Below are 12417 nucleotides of genomic sequence, written 5' to 3' on the forward strand. Positions count from 1 at the left end.
TGTCCGGAACATATTTTCTATCTTTATCACGAACTTATGCAGGGTTCTCACCTAAGTGCTACTAAAACCGAGTATCGTGATTTAAATTAACAATTCTTGCATTCAAATGTTTGAAAGTGAGTTTTTGTCTAATGTAAAAGGGGTGGTAAAAGTTAAAGTTAAAAACGAAAAAAGTGAAGCTGCTTAGGCTTTTGCTAAAGTATCCTTGGTTTATTAGAAAATATTGTTATGTAGGATTATAGTGCAAGATTGTGTAAAATAATATTGTCTATAATACCTGATTCACAGGTGATAAAAAGGCAAATAAATTTTGCTCATTCTCAAAATTAGTGTGGTTTTGATTCCTATCATGAATGGTTCCTTTTTTTAAATTAATTTAGCCCAGTGTTGTATTTTATTGTCTTGAAAAGTAAATTATGAACTACGCGAAGTGAAATAAATTAGTTTGTCCTACAGTAATAATCAAAGAGCGTTAACTAGTGAAACTATACTAGTTTTAAAAAAAAAGCACTCCGTCTTCAGGCCACAAGTGGCCCATCGGGACCACCGACCGCCGTGTCATCCTCAGTGGAGGATGAGGATAGGAGGGGCATGTGGTCAGCACACCGCTCTCCCGATCGTTATGATGGTTTTCTTTGGCCGGAGCCGCTAATATTCGGTCGAGTAGCTCCTCAATTAGCATCACGAGGCGGAGTGCACCCCGAAAAATGGCAACAGCGCATGGTGGCTGGATGGTCACCCATCCAAGTGCCAGCCACGCCCTCCAGTGCTTAACTTCGGTGATCTCACGGGAACCGGTGTATCCACTGCGGCAAGGCCGTTGCCATATGCTTGTTTATGAGTCCCCATCATATTGGCCACCTATTAGAAAAAAAAATTGAACTATCACTAAGGAAAACAGATATATCTAGAGGAGCTTAAACAGTGTATTTATGATATTATTCATCTTGATGTGATTTTTTATGTGAGTTAAGATAAAAGCCGCACACGTTCAAATTTAGTTCTGCGCTTCATGCAGTAACATTTCAGTAGATGATTAAGTAATGCTCCTGAGTGTAACTGTCATTAGTATGAGCTTGGTGCAAATTTACTTCCTATAATTTACTGTTGTGTGCGTCATTGGTAAATGATGCTACAGAGTGCACTTTGTCAGTTTGTGTCTCAACGAAAGTAGCTTCAATAACCAATACTCAATTTTCTCAAATATGTATTTCAAAATTAATGAGTCTAATTGGGGTGGTGACTGTTCATTTTTTTTCTTTCATTTATAATTTAGCTCTCTCATTGAGTCCCAACGTTAAAGTTAGTTTGGTTTTTCTGTTAATTTTACCAGATTCAAAATTATCATCGAATACCTTGGTCCACTAGACGCAAGCGCTTTCAGACTCCGAAATACTCACAGAGGGTAACATTACCGTGTTTCACGGCGCGTTAGTGTTAAATGTGTCTCTCCCGTGACAGGACTAAATGTTCATTTGTTAGGAAAGAGAGTAAAACACATTAGTGTTGTACAGGGAAGGTAGAAAATGTGGAAATGAAATGCAAACGATCAATCTAGATACACACACATGAAAAAAGGTTTTGCATCACATCGGTTCCGAGAGTTCAGGAAACAGTACAGAAAATAGATGTAGAGCTAGACGTAAATCACATCTGCCCTTTTTACTGCTCATGAAAACCACACATTGCATGTCGTACCACCATACAACGAGACCTTCACAGGTGGTGGACCAGATTGCTGTACACACCGGTACCTCTAATACACGGTAGCACGTCCTCTTGCATTGATGCATGCCTGTATTCGTCGTGACGAACTATCCACAAGTTCATCAAGGCATTGTTGGTCCAGATTGTCCCACTTCTCAACGGCGATTCGGCGTAGATTCCTCAGAGTGGTTGATGGGTCACGTCCTTCAATAAAGAGCCCTTTTCAGTTTATCTCAGACATGTACGATAGGGTTCATATCTGGAGAACTCTAGTCGCCTGCCTGAGTGGCCGAGCGGTTCTAGGCGTTTCAGTCTGAAACCGCGCGACTGCTGCGGTCGCAGGTTCGAATCCTGCCTCGGGCATGGATGTGTGTGATGTCCTTAGGATAGTTAGGTTTAAGTAGTTCTAACTTCTAGGGGACTGTGTTCAGAGCCAACTCTAAGTCAAGCGATGTCGTTATCCTGAAGGAAGTCATTCGTAAGATGTGCACAATGGTGGCGCACACTGTCGTGTTACAATAGACAGCGATCTCAAAGAACTACATAATATAGAAAAGAGCTGGAAAAATCGTTTGACTCTAGCCCCAGCAATAACTTAGAAAAATGAAAAATTAAATATTTTATATCATGACGTGTTCAATAATATTGTAACAGGTGATCAACGTGTAATGCATTTCGTCACCCTACATCTGTAATACGATAACAAGACTTGCAGATGACATGTAAACGTCTGACACCACATAGATCGACAAATCGATAGTAAAATCGAAACCAGCTGTATTTCGACCGCCATCTTGTCCACTGCACCATATAACAGTTTGTGATCGTGTTTCCAAGTTACTGATATACACTCCTGGAAATGGAAAAAAGAACACATTGACACCGGTGTGTCAGACCCACCATACTTGCTCCGGACACTGCGAGAGGGCTGTACAAGCAATGATCACACGCACGGCACAGCGGACACACCAGGAACCGCGGTGTTGGCCGTCGAATGGCGCTAGCTGCGCAGCATTTGTGCACCGCCGCCGTCAGTGTCAGCCAGTTTGCCGTGGCATACGGAGCTCCATCGCAGTCTTTAACATTGGTAGCATGCCACGACAGCGTGGACGTGAACCGTATGTGCAGTTGACGGACTTTGAGCGAGGGCGTATAGTGGGCATGCGGGAGGCCGGGTGGACGTACCGCCGAATTGCTCAACACGTGGGGCGTGAGGTCTCCACAGTACATCGACGTTGTCGCCAGTGGTCGGCGGAAGGTGCACGTGCCCGTCGACCTGGGACCGGACCGCAGCGACGCACGGATGCACGCCAAGACCGTAGGATCCTACGCAGTGCCGTAGGGGACCGCACCGCCACTTCCCAGCAAATTAGGGACACTGTTGCTCCTGGGGTATCGGCGAGGACCATTCGCAACCGTCTCCATGAAGCTGGGCTACGGTCCCGCACACCGTTAGGCCGTCTTCCGCTCACGCCCCAACATCGTGCAGCCCGCCTCCAGCGGTGTCGAGACAGGCGTGAATGGAGGGACGAATGGAGACGTGTCGTCTTCAGCGATGAGAGTCGCTTCTGCCTTGGTGCCAATGATGGTCGTATGCGTGTTTGGCGCCGTGCAGGTGAGCGCCACAATCAGGACTGCATACGACCGAGGCACACAGGGCCAACACCCGGCATCATGGTGTGGGGAGCGATCTCCTACACTGGCCGTACACCACTGGTGATCGTCGAGGGGACACTGAATAGTGCACGGTACATCCAAACCGTCATCCAACCCATCGTTCTACCATTCCTAGACCGGCAAGGGAACTTGCTGTTCCCACAGGACAATGCACGTCCGCATGTATCCCGTGCCACCCAACGTGCTCTAGAAGGTGTAAGTCAACTACCCTGGCCAGCACGATCTCCGGATCTGTCCCCCATTGAACATGTTTGGGACTGGATGAAGCGTCGTCTCACGCGGTCTGCACGTCCAGCACGAACGCTGGTCCAACTGAGGCGCCAGGTGGAAATGGCATGGCAAGCCGTTCCACAGGACTACATCCAGCATCTCCACGATCGTCTCCATGGGAGAATAGCAGCCTGCATTGCTGCGAAAGGTGGATATACACTGTACTAGTGCCGACATTGTGCATGCTCTGTTGCCTGTGTCTATGTGCCTGTGGTTCTGTCAGTGTGATCATGTGATGTATCTGACCCCAGGAATGTGTCAATAAAGTTTCCCCTTCCTGGGACAATGAATTCACGGTGTTCTTATTTCAATTTCCAGGAGTGTATTAGTGACAATTTGTGAGCAGTGACCAAGAGAACCACGGAAATGGATACACTGCAACACATCACAGCGAGACTTCCACGCCAGAAGAACGAAGTCAGTGACCGTTACACAACATTTTCGTGCAAACAAACATCAGTCCAACTTCCAAAGTGACATCGCCTATTACTAAGTTTTCCCTTCTTCCACAGGATGACCACAGCATTTACGAAAGACTATGTATTATCAGTAAGACCGTATTGTAAAGTTGTTTTTGTAATGCCATTTAGCCTGAAGATGAGGTTTAACCCTCGAAACATGTCGCGAAATAAATAAGTAATACAACAGTTGACAAAGTTTGTGACTGGTAGCGGCAATTTAAAAAATAAAAACCTTTACATATTTCTTGAGACAGTCACGGTCGAAAAATAGACAAAATGATTTCAAATTCTTTTATACTTAGAAGGTAACTGTGAAGAAACCGCGGGTAACAGAAGAAATACTCCAGTTGATGGATGAATGAAGGAAATACAATATTCAGGGAATTACAGGAATACATGAAAGATCAGGGAAGCGAAGACGAAATTGCTGCATGAAAAAATGTGAAGAAATCCAAAAATAAATTATTTTCAGAAAGACTGACTCAGCGTATAGATAAGTCAAAATAACCTTTGGTGAAATTAAAAGCTAGGGTGGTAACATTAACAGCACAGTGGGAATTACACTTTTAAATACAGAGGAAAGAAAGCATTCAAGGCTTCTTTTTTGGGTGGGGGGGGGGGAATTTGTCTGTTGTGATAGAATAAACAGGAATCGATTTACAAGAGCTACTGGATGCACTATTAGAATCAGGATTTAAGAGAGTTTTAGAGAATTTAATATCAAATATCTCAGAAGGAGTACATTAAATTCCATCAGAATTTCTAAAATCATTGGGAGAAGTGGCAACAAAACGATTATTCAAGTTGGTGTGTTGAATGTATGAGTATGGTGACATAACCGTCTGACTTTCGGAGAAATATCATCCACACCATTCCGAAAACTGGAAAAGCTGTCGAGTGCGATAATAATCGCAGAATCACCTCAACAGCTCATGCATCCATGTTGCTGACAAGAATAATGTACAGAAGAGTAGAAAACAATAATGAGGATGAGTTAGGAGACGAAGAGTTTCGCTTTACAAGGGGATTCTGACTTTGCGGTTGATAATGGAAACACGACTAAATAAATCAAGATACGTTCATAGGATTTGTCGGCCTGGTCAAAGCGTTCGACGATATAAAATAGTGCAAGATGTTCGAAATGGCGTGAAAAATTGGAGGGGGGGGGGTAATCTATAGGGAGAGACAGGTAATGCACAATATGTACAAAAGCCAAGAGGGAATAATAAGAGTGGACGACCGTGAGCGAAGAGCTTGGACTACGAAGGATGTAAGAGAGGGTATGTAGTCTTTTGCCCCTACTGTTCAGTTTGTACATTGAAGAAGCAATGATGGAAATAAAAGAAACTTTCAGGAATGGAAATCAGATTCCCGGTGAAAGGATATCTATGATACGGTTCACTGACACATTGCTATACTGAATGGAACTGAAGAAGAATTACATGATCTTCCGAATGGAATAAACAGTCTAATGAGAGCAGAATACGGATTAAGAGTAAATAGAAGAAATACGAAGGTAATGAGAACAGCTATAATCTCAACATCAGGGTTGATGGTCACGTAGTAGATGGTGCTGAGGAATTGTGCTACATAGGCAGAAAAAATAACCAGTAACGGACAGAGCATGGAGGACATCAAAAGCTGACTGGCACTGGAGAAAAGGCGATTCCTGCTCAAGAGAATTCTACTAGTATCAAACATGGGCCTTAATTTGAGCAAGAAATTTCTGAGAGTGTACGTTTGGAGCACCGCACTGAATGGCAGTGAAACGTGAATTGTGGGAAAATCATGATAGAAGAGAATCGAATCATTTGAAATGTGATGCTACAGACAAACGTGAAAATTAGGTGTAGTAATAAGGTAAGGAATGGGATGGTTCTGGACAGAATCGGAGAGGAAAGAATATGTGGAAAGCACTGACAAGGGGAGGCAGCCAGTTGTGAAATTCAGATTCGATTCATACTGCGCATAATAAAAGCTCATGACCAGAGGTGTAATGTGGCAAAGCACCTAGATGCACTTCTCAGCTGTTGTCGATAAAATCGACAGTTAAAAGAAACCGTTGCGGTGAAATACTCTCTACGATTATTAGTTTTCTACAGCGTCATGGCGCAGCGATGAACGCTCGGGTTCGTAATCCGAAGGTCGCCGGATCGAATCTCGCGCCGTGCAATTTTTTTTATTATTAGTTTTTTGTAATTCATATATATATATATATATATATATATATATATATATATATATACTATTAATGAATTGCTTATGCATGTTGGTGAAGGCGGATCGCTCTCCAATTGTACCGCCTCCACTTTTCCGTTTCTTAACAGGGTGCACCAAAGCTCTCCCGTCCGCACTGATTATCGACGATGTTATAAGTTGCGCTAGGGACCGCATCTACCTTCTTTCGAAGTTAGCAGGCAACTACGCTGTTATGCGGCGGCTCGTTTCGGCCCATTCAACATGTGTCCTTCAAGTGTAACGAGCGAGTAACGGAGTTTATATTTCATACCTGCCACAGCGAATTGGTGTTCGTGGGGTCTCTATTCTAATTCGAACGTTTGACTTACGCTATACGTATTCGTTTCTGAATATCGTTTCTACGGCTTCCGTTAACTATACGTGGTTAACATTATGAAGACAATTAATAACATTTGTGAAATACAACTTTGCGGAAAACATAATGATGTTCGAAGTCGCCAGTTTTTCCACGACAAACGACTTTCAACAACTTATTATATGCATAATTGTTGCAACTGATTGCCCGGAATTATATATATATATATATATATATATATATATATATATATATATATATATATATATTTGAATTACAAAAAACAAATACTAAAAAAAGTCGCATGGTGCGAGATTCGATCAGGCGACCTTCGGATTACAAACCCGACCGCTTACCGCTGCGGCACGACGCTGTGGAACATTATTAATCGTAGAGAGTATTTCACGCAACGGTTTCTTTTAACTGTCGATTTTCTCGACAATGGCTGAGAAGTGCATCTTGGTGCTTTGCCACATTACACCTCTGGCCATGAGCTTTTATTATGCGCAGTATGAATCGAATCTGAATTCCACAATTGGCGGCCTCCCCTTGTAAGATGGAGAAGGGGCAGGATGAGAGGACATCTATTAATACATCAGGGAATGATTTCCATGGAATTACAGGGAGGTGTAGAGAGAAGAAACTGTAGAGGAAGACAGAGACTGGAGTACATCCAGCAGAATAACTGAGGACGTAAGTTGCATATGCTACTATGAGATGAAGAGGTTGGCACAGGAGTGGAATTCGTGGCGGACCGCATCAAACTAGACTATAAAAAAAGAATTTTGGTAACTAGACGTTGTATGGACTCCACAAGTTGTTTGATGTCCCCTGCAGATACAGTGAGCAGATACACTGCCTCTATAGTCGTCCATAGTTGCTGAAGTATTGGCAGTGTATGGAGGACTTTACGCACGAACTTACCTCTCGATTATGAGCTATGTCGGGCGGTCTGAGTGGCCGAATCATTCGCTCGAACTGTCGAGAATGTTCCTGAAACCAATTGCGGACAACAATGATCCGGTGGCACGGCGCATTGTCATTCATAAAAATGCTCACTAAATCGGAGCCTACGTACACACTCGGACCCTACCATCAGCTCTTACCAGCTGAAAACTGGACACATCTGGCCAGGTCATGGTTTTCCAGTCGTCTAGGGTGAAAAGGGTATGATCACGAATGCAGGAGAGGCGCTGCAGGCAATGTCCTACTGTTAGCAAAGGCACTCGCGTCGATCGTCTGCTGCCGCAGTCCATTAACGCGAAATATAGCTGCACTGTCCTAACGAATAAGTTCTTTGTAAGGCCCGCATTGTCTTTTGCGTTTATTTCACGCAGTGTTGCTTGTCTGTTCACTCTCAGAATTCTACGGAAACGCCGCTACTTTTTTTCGTTAAGTGAAAGCCGTCGGCCATTGCATTGCCCGTTGTCAGAAGTAATGCCTGAAATGTGGTTTTCTCGGCACAGTATTGACACTGTGGATCTCCCAAATGATTTCCGAAATGGAATGCCCCATGCGTCTCTCTCAAACTTCCATTCTGCGCCTGTTATTTCCAGTCGTGCGGCCATAATCACGTCACCTTTTGACTTTAGTCACCTGAGTACAAATGCACTGCACTTTTATAGCTTGTGTAGGCGATACTACTGTCATATGTACAAGTGCATATCGCTTTACCATGACTTTTGTCTCCTCATAGCAACGAAAAGATATGTGCGATGATAGACTACTCCAAACAGTTTCATTAAACGAAATAGAGTCACGTGAATACAGTGATCGCATTACCGAATGAAAGAAGGAGAGCTACACGTTCACGACGCCTGTGAATTCAGTCATGGTTAGCTTGCCAAAATTTACTCGACTGTGGCGAAGTTCTAACTTTATTGCGATTTAATTCACCGAAGGTGCTGTGCGATCTTATCAGAAGTGCGAGCAAACGAGCTGACTGGAGACGTGTAGGTGGAGGTACCAGAGTATCGACTGCCACCAGTTCAGTTGTGGATGTTGTCTACTCCTCTCTCCATCGTTACCTCCATAGCATCCGCACTCCATGTTTGTAACGTGAAGTGAGGTCTGCAGTAAAGTAAAAACACTGTACTCCCAGAATTTTCACTGTGCGTGATTTCACGCTAAAGAAACTTAAGCCACCAATGATAATATTTTTCCTAATTTCTGCCAATAGTACTTTTAATTTCACTCAACCTATGAATTATAAAAAAGCTTACAATCCGGTGTCTGTCAACTTGGTGTGTACTGGGCCTAGGACCATAATGAACGTATGTCTTTTAGTTAGCCAGTGACCGTTCGTTTCTCGTGGAAAAATACTGCAACGACGCCTTGTTTTTTCAAGAGGTCTCAGGAAGCTTTTTTCCGTCTGCGGATGTCCTCCCATCCCACTGCTGTGACATCTGCCAGTCGTCTCAGCACCTGGTGATAAAAATGACACACAGGGTATCTTTTAGATTTACATATTTGCATTCATACACGACGGAAGATAGTCATGTGTAGAAATGGAGTCTACCTTCTGTGAATTCCGCTGGACGTTCAACAGAGCTTAAAAACATTTTCGTAGGAGGGCCGAGAGCCGAACGGTGAAAGAAAAGGTCGCCGCTCTGCTAGGAAGGTTCGCTTATCCCTTAGCTGGTGCAAGCTGGCCTTCTACGCACCGTGACGCCTTACCTCAATGATTTTGCCGTGCCTACTGCTGTGTCCTAAAACTACACGTCCGCTCCCGTTCCCGCGCTGTGCTCTCACCGTTACACCTCATCTGTCTTTCTTAAGCGAAACTTATCCTCTACGGAAGCCCATGTTGTTAATCAGAGAAAAAAAGAAGAAATTGACCTGACGCTGCAATAACTGATATTACTCTCTTATTGTTAGATAAAGTATGAACCTAGGTTTTGGAAAGGTAAAGGCACCAGAGAGGCAGTTCCTAGTTTGCAGCTAGTAATGGAAGCAAGATTAAAGAAAAATCATGATTAGTTAATAGGATTTATTGACCTGAAAAAGCGTTCGATAGAGTCAAATGGTGCTAGATACTCGAAATTGTTAGAAACATAGAGGTAAGCTATAGGGAAAGACGCGTAAGATACAATATGGACAAGAGTCAAGAGAGAACAATAAGTGTAGACGACCAATAACTAAGCGCTCGTGTTAAAAGGGTGTAAGACAGGAATTGAGTCTTTTGTTCCTACTATTCATACATCGAAAAAGCAATGACGGAAATAAAAGAATAGTTCAAGAATGGAATTAAAATTTAAGGTGAAAGGATATCAATTATAAGAGTCGTTGATCACTTTGCTATCCTTAGTGAAAGTGAAGAAGAGTCACAAGATCTGTTGAACGAAATGAACATTGTCCTGAGTACAGAATATCGATTGAGAGTAAATGGAAGAAAGTGTAAAGTATTCAGAAGTAGCAGAAGTGAGAACAGCGAGAAACTAAACATCAGGATTGATGGTCACAAAGTAGAAGAGACTAAGGACGGACGGAACAAGGAGGACATCAACTACAGACTAGCACTGGCAAAAAGGCATTCCTGACGAAGAGATGTCTATTAACATCAATTATAAGCCTTAATTTGAGGAAGAAATCTCTGAGAATTTACGTTCAGAGCAAGGTATTGTATGGTAGTGAAACATGGACTCTAGGAAAACCGGAACAGAAGAGGATCGAAGCATTTGAGATATGGTGCCACAGACGAATTTTGAAAATTAGGTGAACGAATCAGATTAGGAATGAGGAGTTGCTGCGCAAAATGGAGAGGAAACCAACATATGGAAAACGCTGGCAAGGAGAAGGGACACGATGGTAGGACAAATGTTAAGACCCCATCAGGGAATAACTTCCCTGGTACTAAAGGGATCCATAGACGGTAAAACCTGTAGAGGAAAACAGAGATTGTAATACATCCAGTAGACAACTGAGAACGTAGGTAGCAAATGCTGTTCTGAGATGAGGTGGTTGGCACAGGAAGGGAATTCGTAGTAGGCCTTGTCAAACCACTCAGAAGAGTGATGACTCAGAAAAAAAATGAACACAAAACCACAAACAGAACCACCGAATGAATTCAACCACAAGGGAAAGAGTTGTGAGGGGCAAGCAATCTCGGCCTTACCCCCACAGTTCAGTCACTATATCTGTGAATATGCGTAATGTAAAGCAGCTACGATGATAGAACAGATAAACAGACATCGAAAAGCGAACGTGGGAGTTCCGGATTGACATGTTCAAGAATGACAATTACTTATTGTAAATTCTGAATAGTCTTGATAGCAAACAAATCTATAATTTGTTGATTACCTGTTTCAGACAATAACCATCTTCAGATCATACTTGTTACATAACTGGTCATAACATCATCGTTACTAGGTGTAACTCTGAATCGTAACGTACACATCGTAACAATCGTGCCACGGACAACAATGTACATAGATCCTGATTCTTCAGTAATAAGTGATCTTACAGTTGTTTTCAACAAATTAATCAATTTTAACAAATAGTACATATCGTTGTATCTCCTGTAACGGAAGATGTCAGGTCTTAGAAGTGGCAGTTACGTTGTAAGATTTTTATCGGTCCAACATGCTGTTCCCTAATTGTTACTCTGGTGTTCTGCTACAGTTATTATTTGATTGAAACAGCTAGAAATTCGATTTGTACTTCCGATTCATAATTGCGGAGCTTGGGCCTTAACAAAAAGTTTTCAAAAAGGAAGGAACGAAGATTAACAGTTTAACGTCCAGTCGACAGAGCGATCATTAGTGACACAAATTCGTTTTACAAAATGGTGCAGATGCCCTTTTCCAAGGATTTATCCTGGCATTCGCCAAGCAAAGTCACAGGAAATGTAAGTCTGGATGGCCGGACGGTGATCTGAACCGTCGTCCTCCAGAATGAAATTCCAGTGTGCTTATCGTTGAACCACTTCACTAAGTTAAAATAGAAAAAGAAAAAAAATAACTGTAGCACATCAAGTTAAGCAACAGGGATCAAAAGTGTCAAAATTGCTAGAACCTACGTTAACATGGACTAATGTTTCCCCATGTTCCCAATTCATTATTTCCAGTTTTATACAACATAATAATGAAGTAATCAAAACATACAATTATTTACGTTTCCCTGTTCCCTAATGTGAGGCCAATCGGTCTCGATTTTCGATTGTATTTCACCGACGTGCTGATGAAAAGCCCTGACGAAAATTGAACACTGGTCGCTGCGTAATGAAAAGAGGGCGCGTATTTTCGACAGTCACGCCGGCACTGCCAACGGAGACGCGCCGCTAATGGAGTTTTAAAACAAAAAACGTACGCCATACGCGCGGCGCCATAATACGGCGGGCCTCCCGCGCGCCACCTAGCGTGACGGCTGCGTAATTACGGTCGTGGGATTGGAGGCCGAGCCGGCGCTGCTATCTTAATGAAGCGGGCAACGCGCATGCGCTAATCTGGCGCCGCCGACACGGTGCCGCTCGGCTATTCTTCTCTCTTTTCAACCTGACGTCTTTCACGCAGTGCCTCCACGTCCCTGCGATGTAATCAAGTGCAAGATTGGACGCCGTCACCAAATTTTCTGCGTCTCGCCAAAGGTGAAGAGTCGTCACGTTCTGCTGCGAAGATGGAATAACACGTTGCCACGGGCATCCGCAGAAATTTATCCAGTTTGTGGGCCAGACTCTAAAAATTACCATTTTTACCATCAGTGAGTTAGTTAATTTCGAGAAGCGCCATGTGACAAGAACTAAGTTATACA

General features: G+C 43.2%; 1 pseudogene; it reads right to left on the reverse strand.

The window, feature by feature from the left end:
- Positions 1-708: 708 nt before the first annotated feature.
- On the reverse strand, positions 709-825 carry LOC126237564 (5S ribosomal RNA; annotated as a pseudogene).
- Between the last annotated feature and the right edge of the window lie 11592 nt (positions 826-12417).

The sequence above is a fragment of the Schistocerca nitens genome, chromosome 2 (assembly GCF_023898315.1).
Source record: "Schistocerca nitens isolate TAMUIC-IGC-003100 chromosome 2, iqSchNite1.1, whole genome shotgun sequence".
Taxonomy (NCBI): Eukaryota; Metazoa; Arthropoda; class Insecta; order Orthoptera; family Acrididae; genus Schistocerca; species Schistocerca nitens.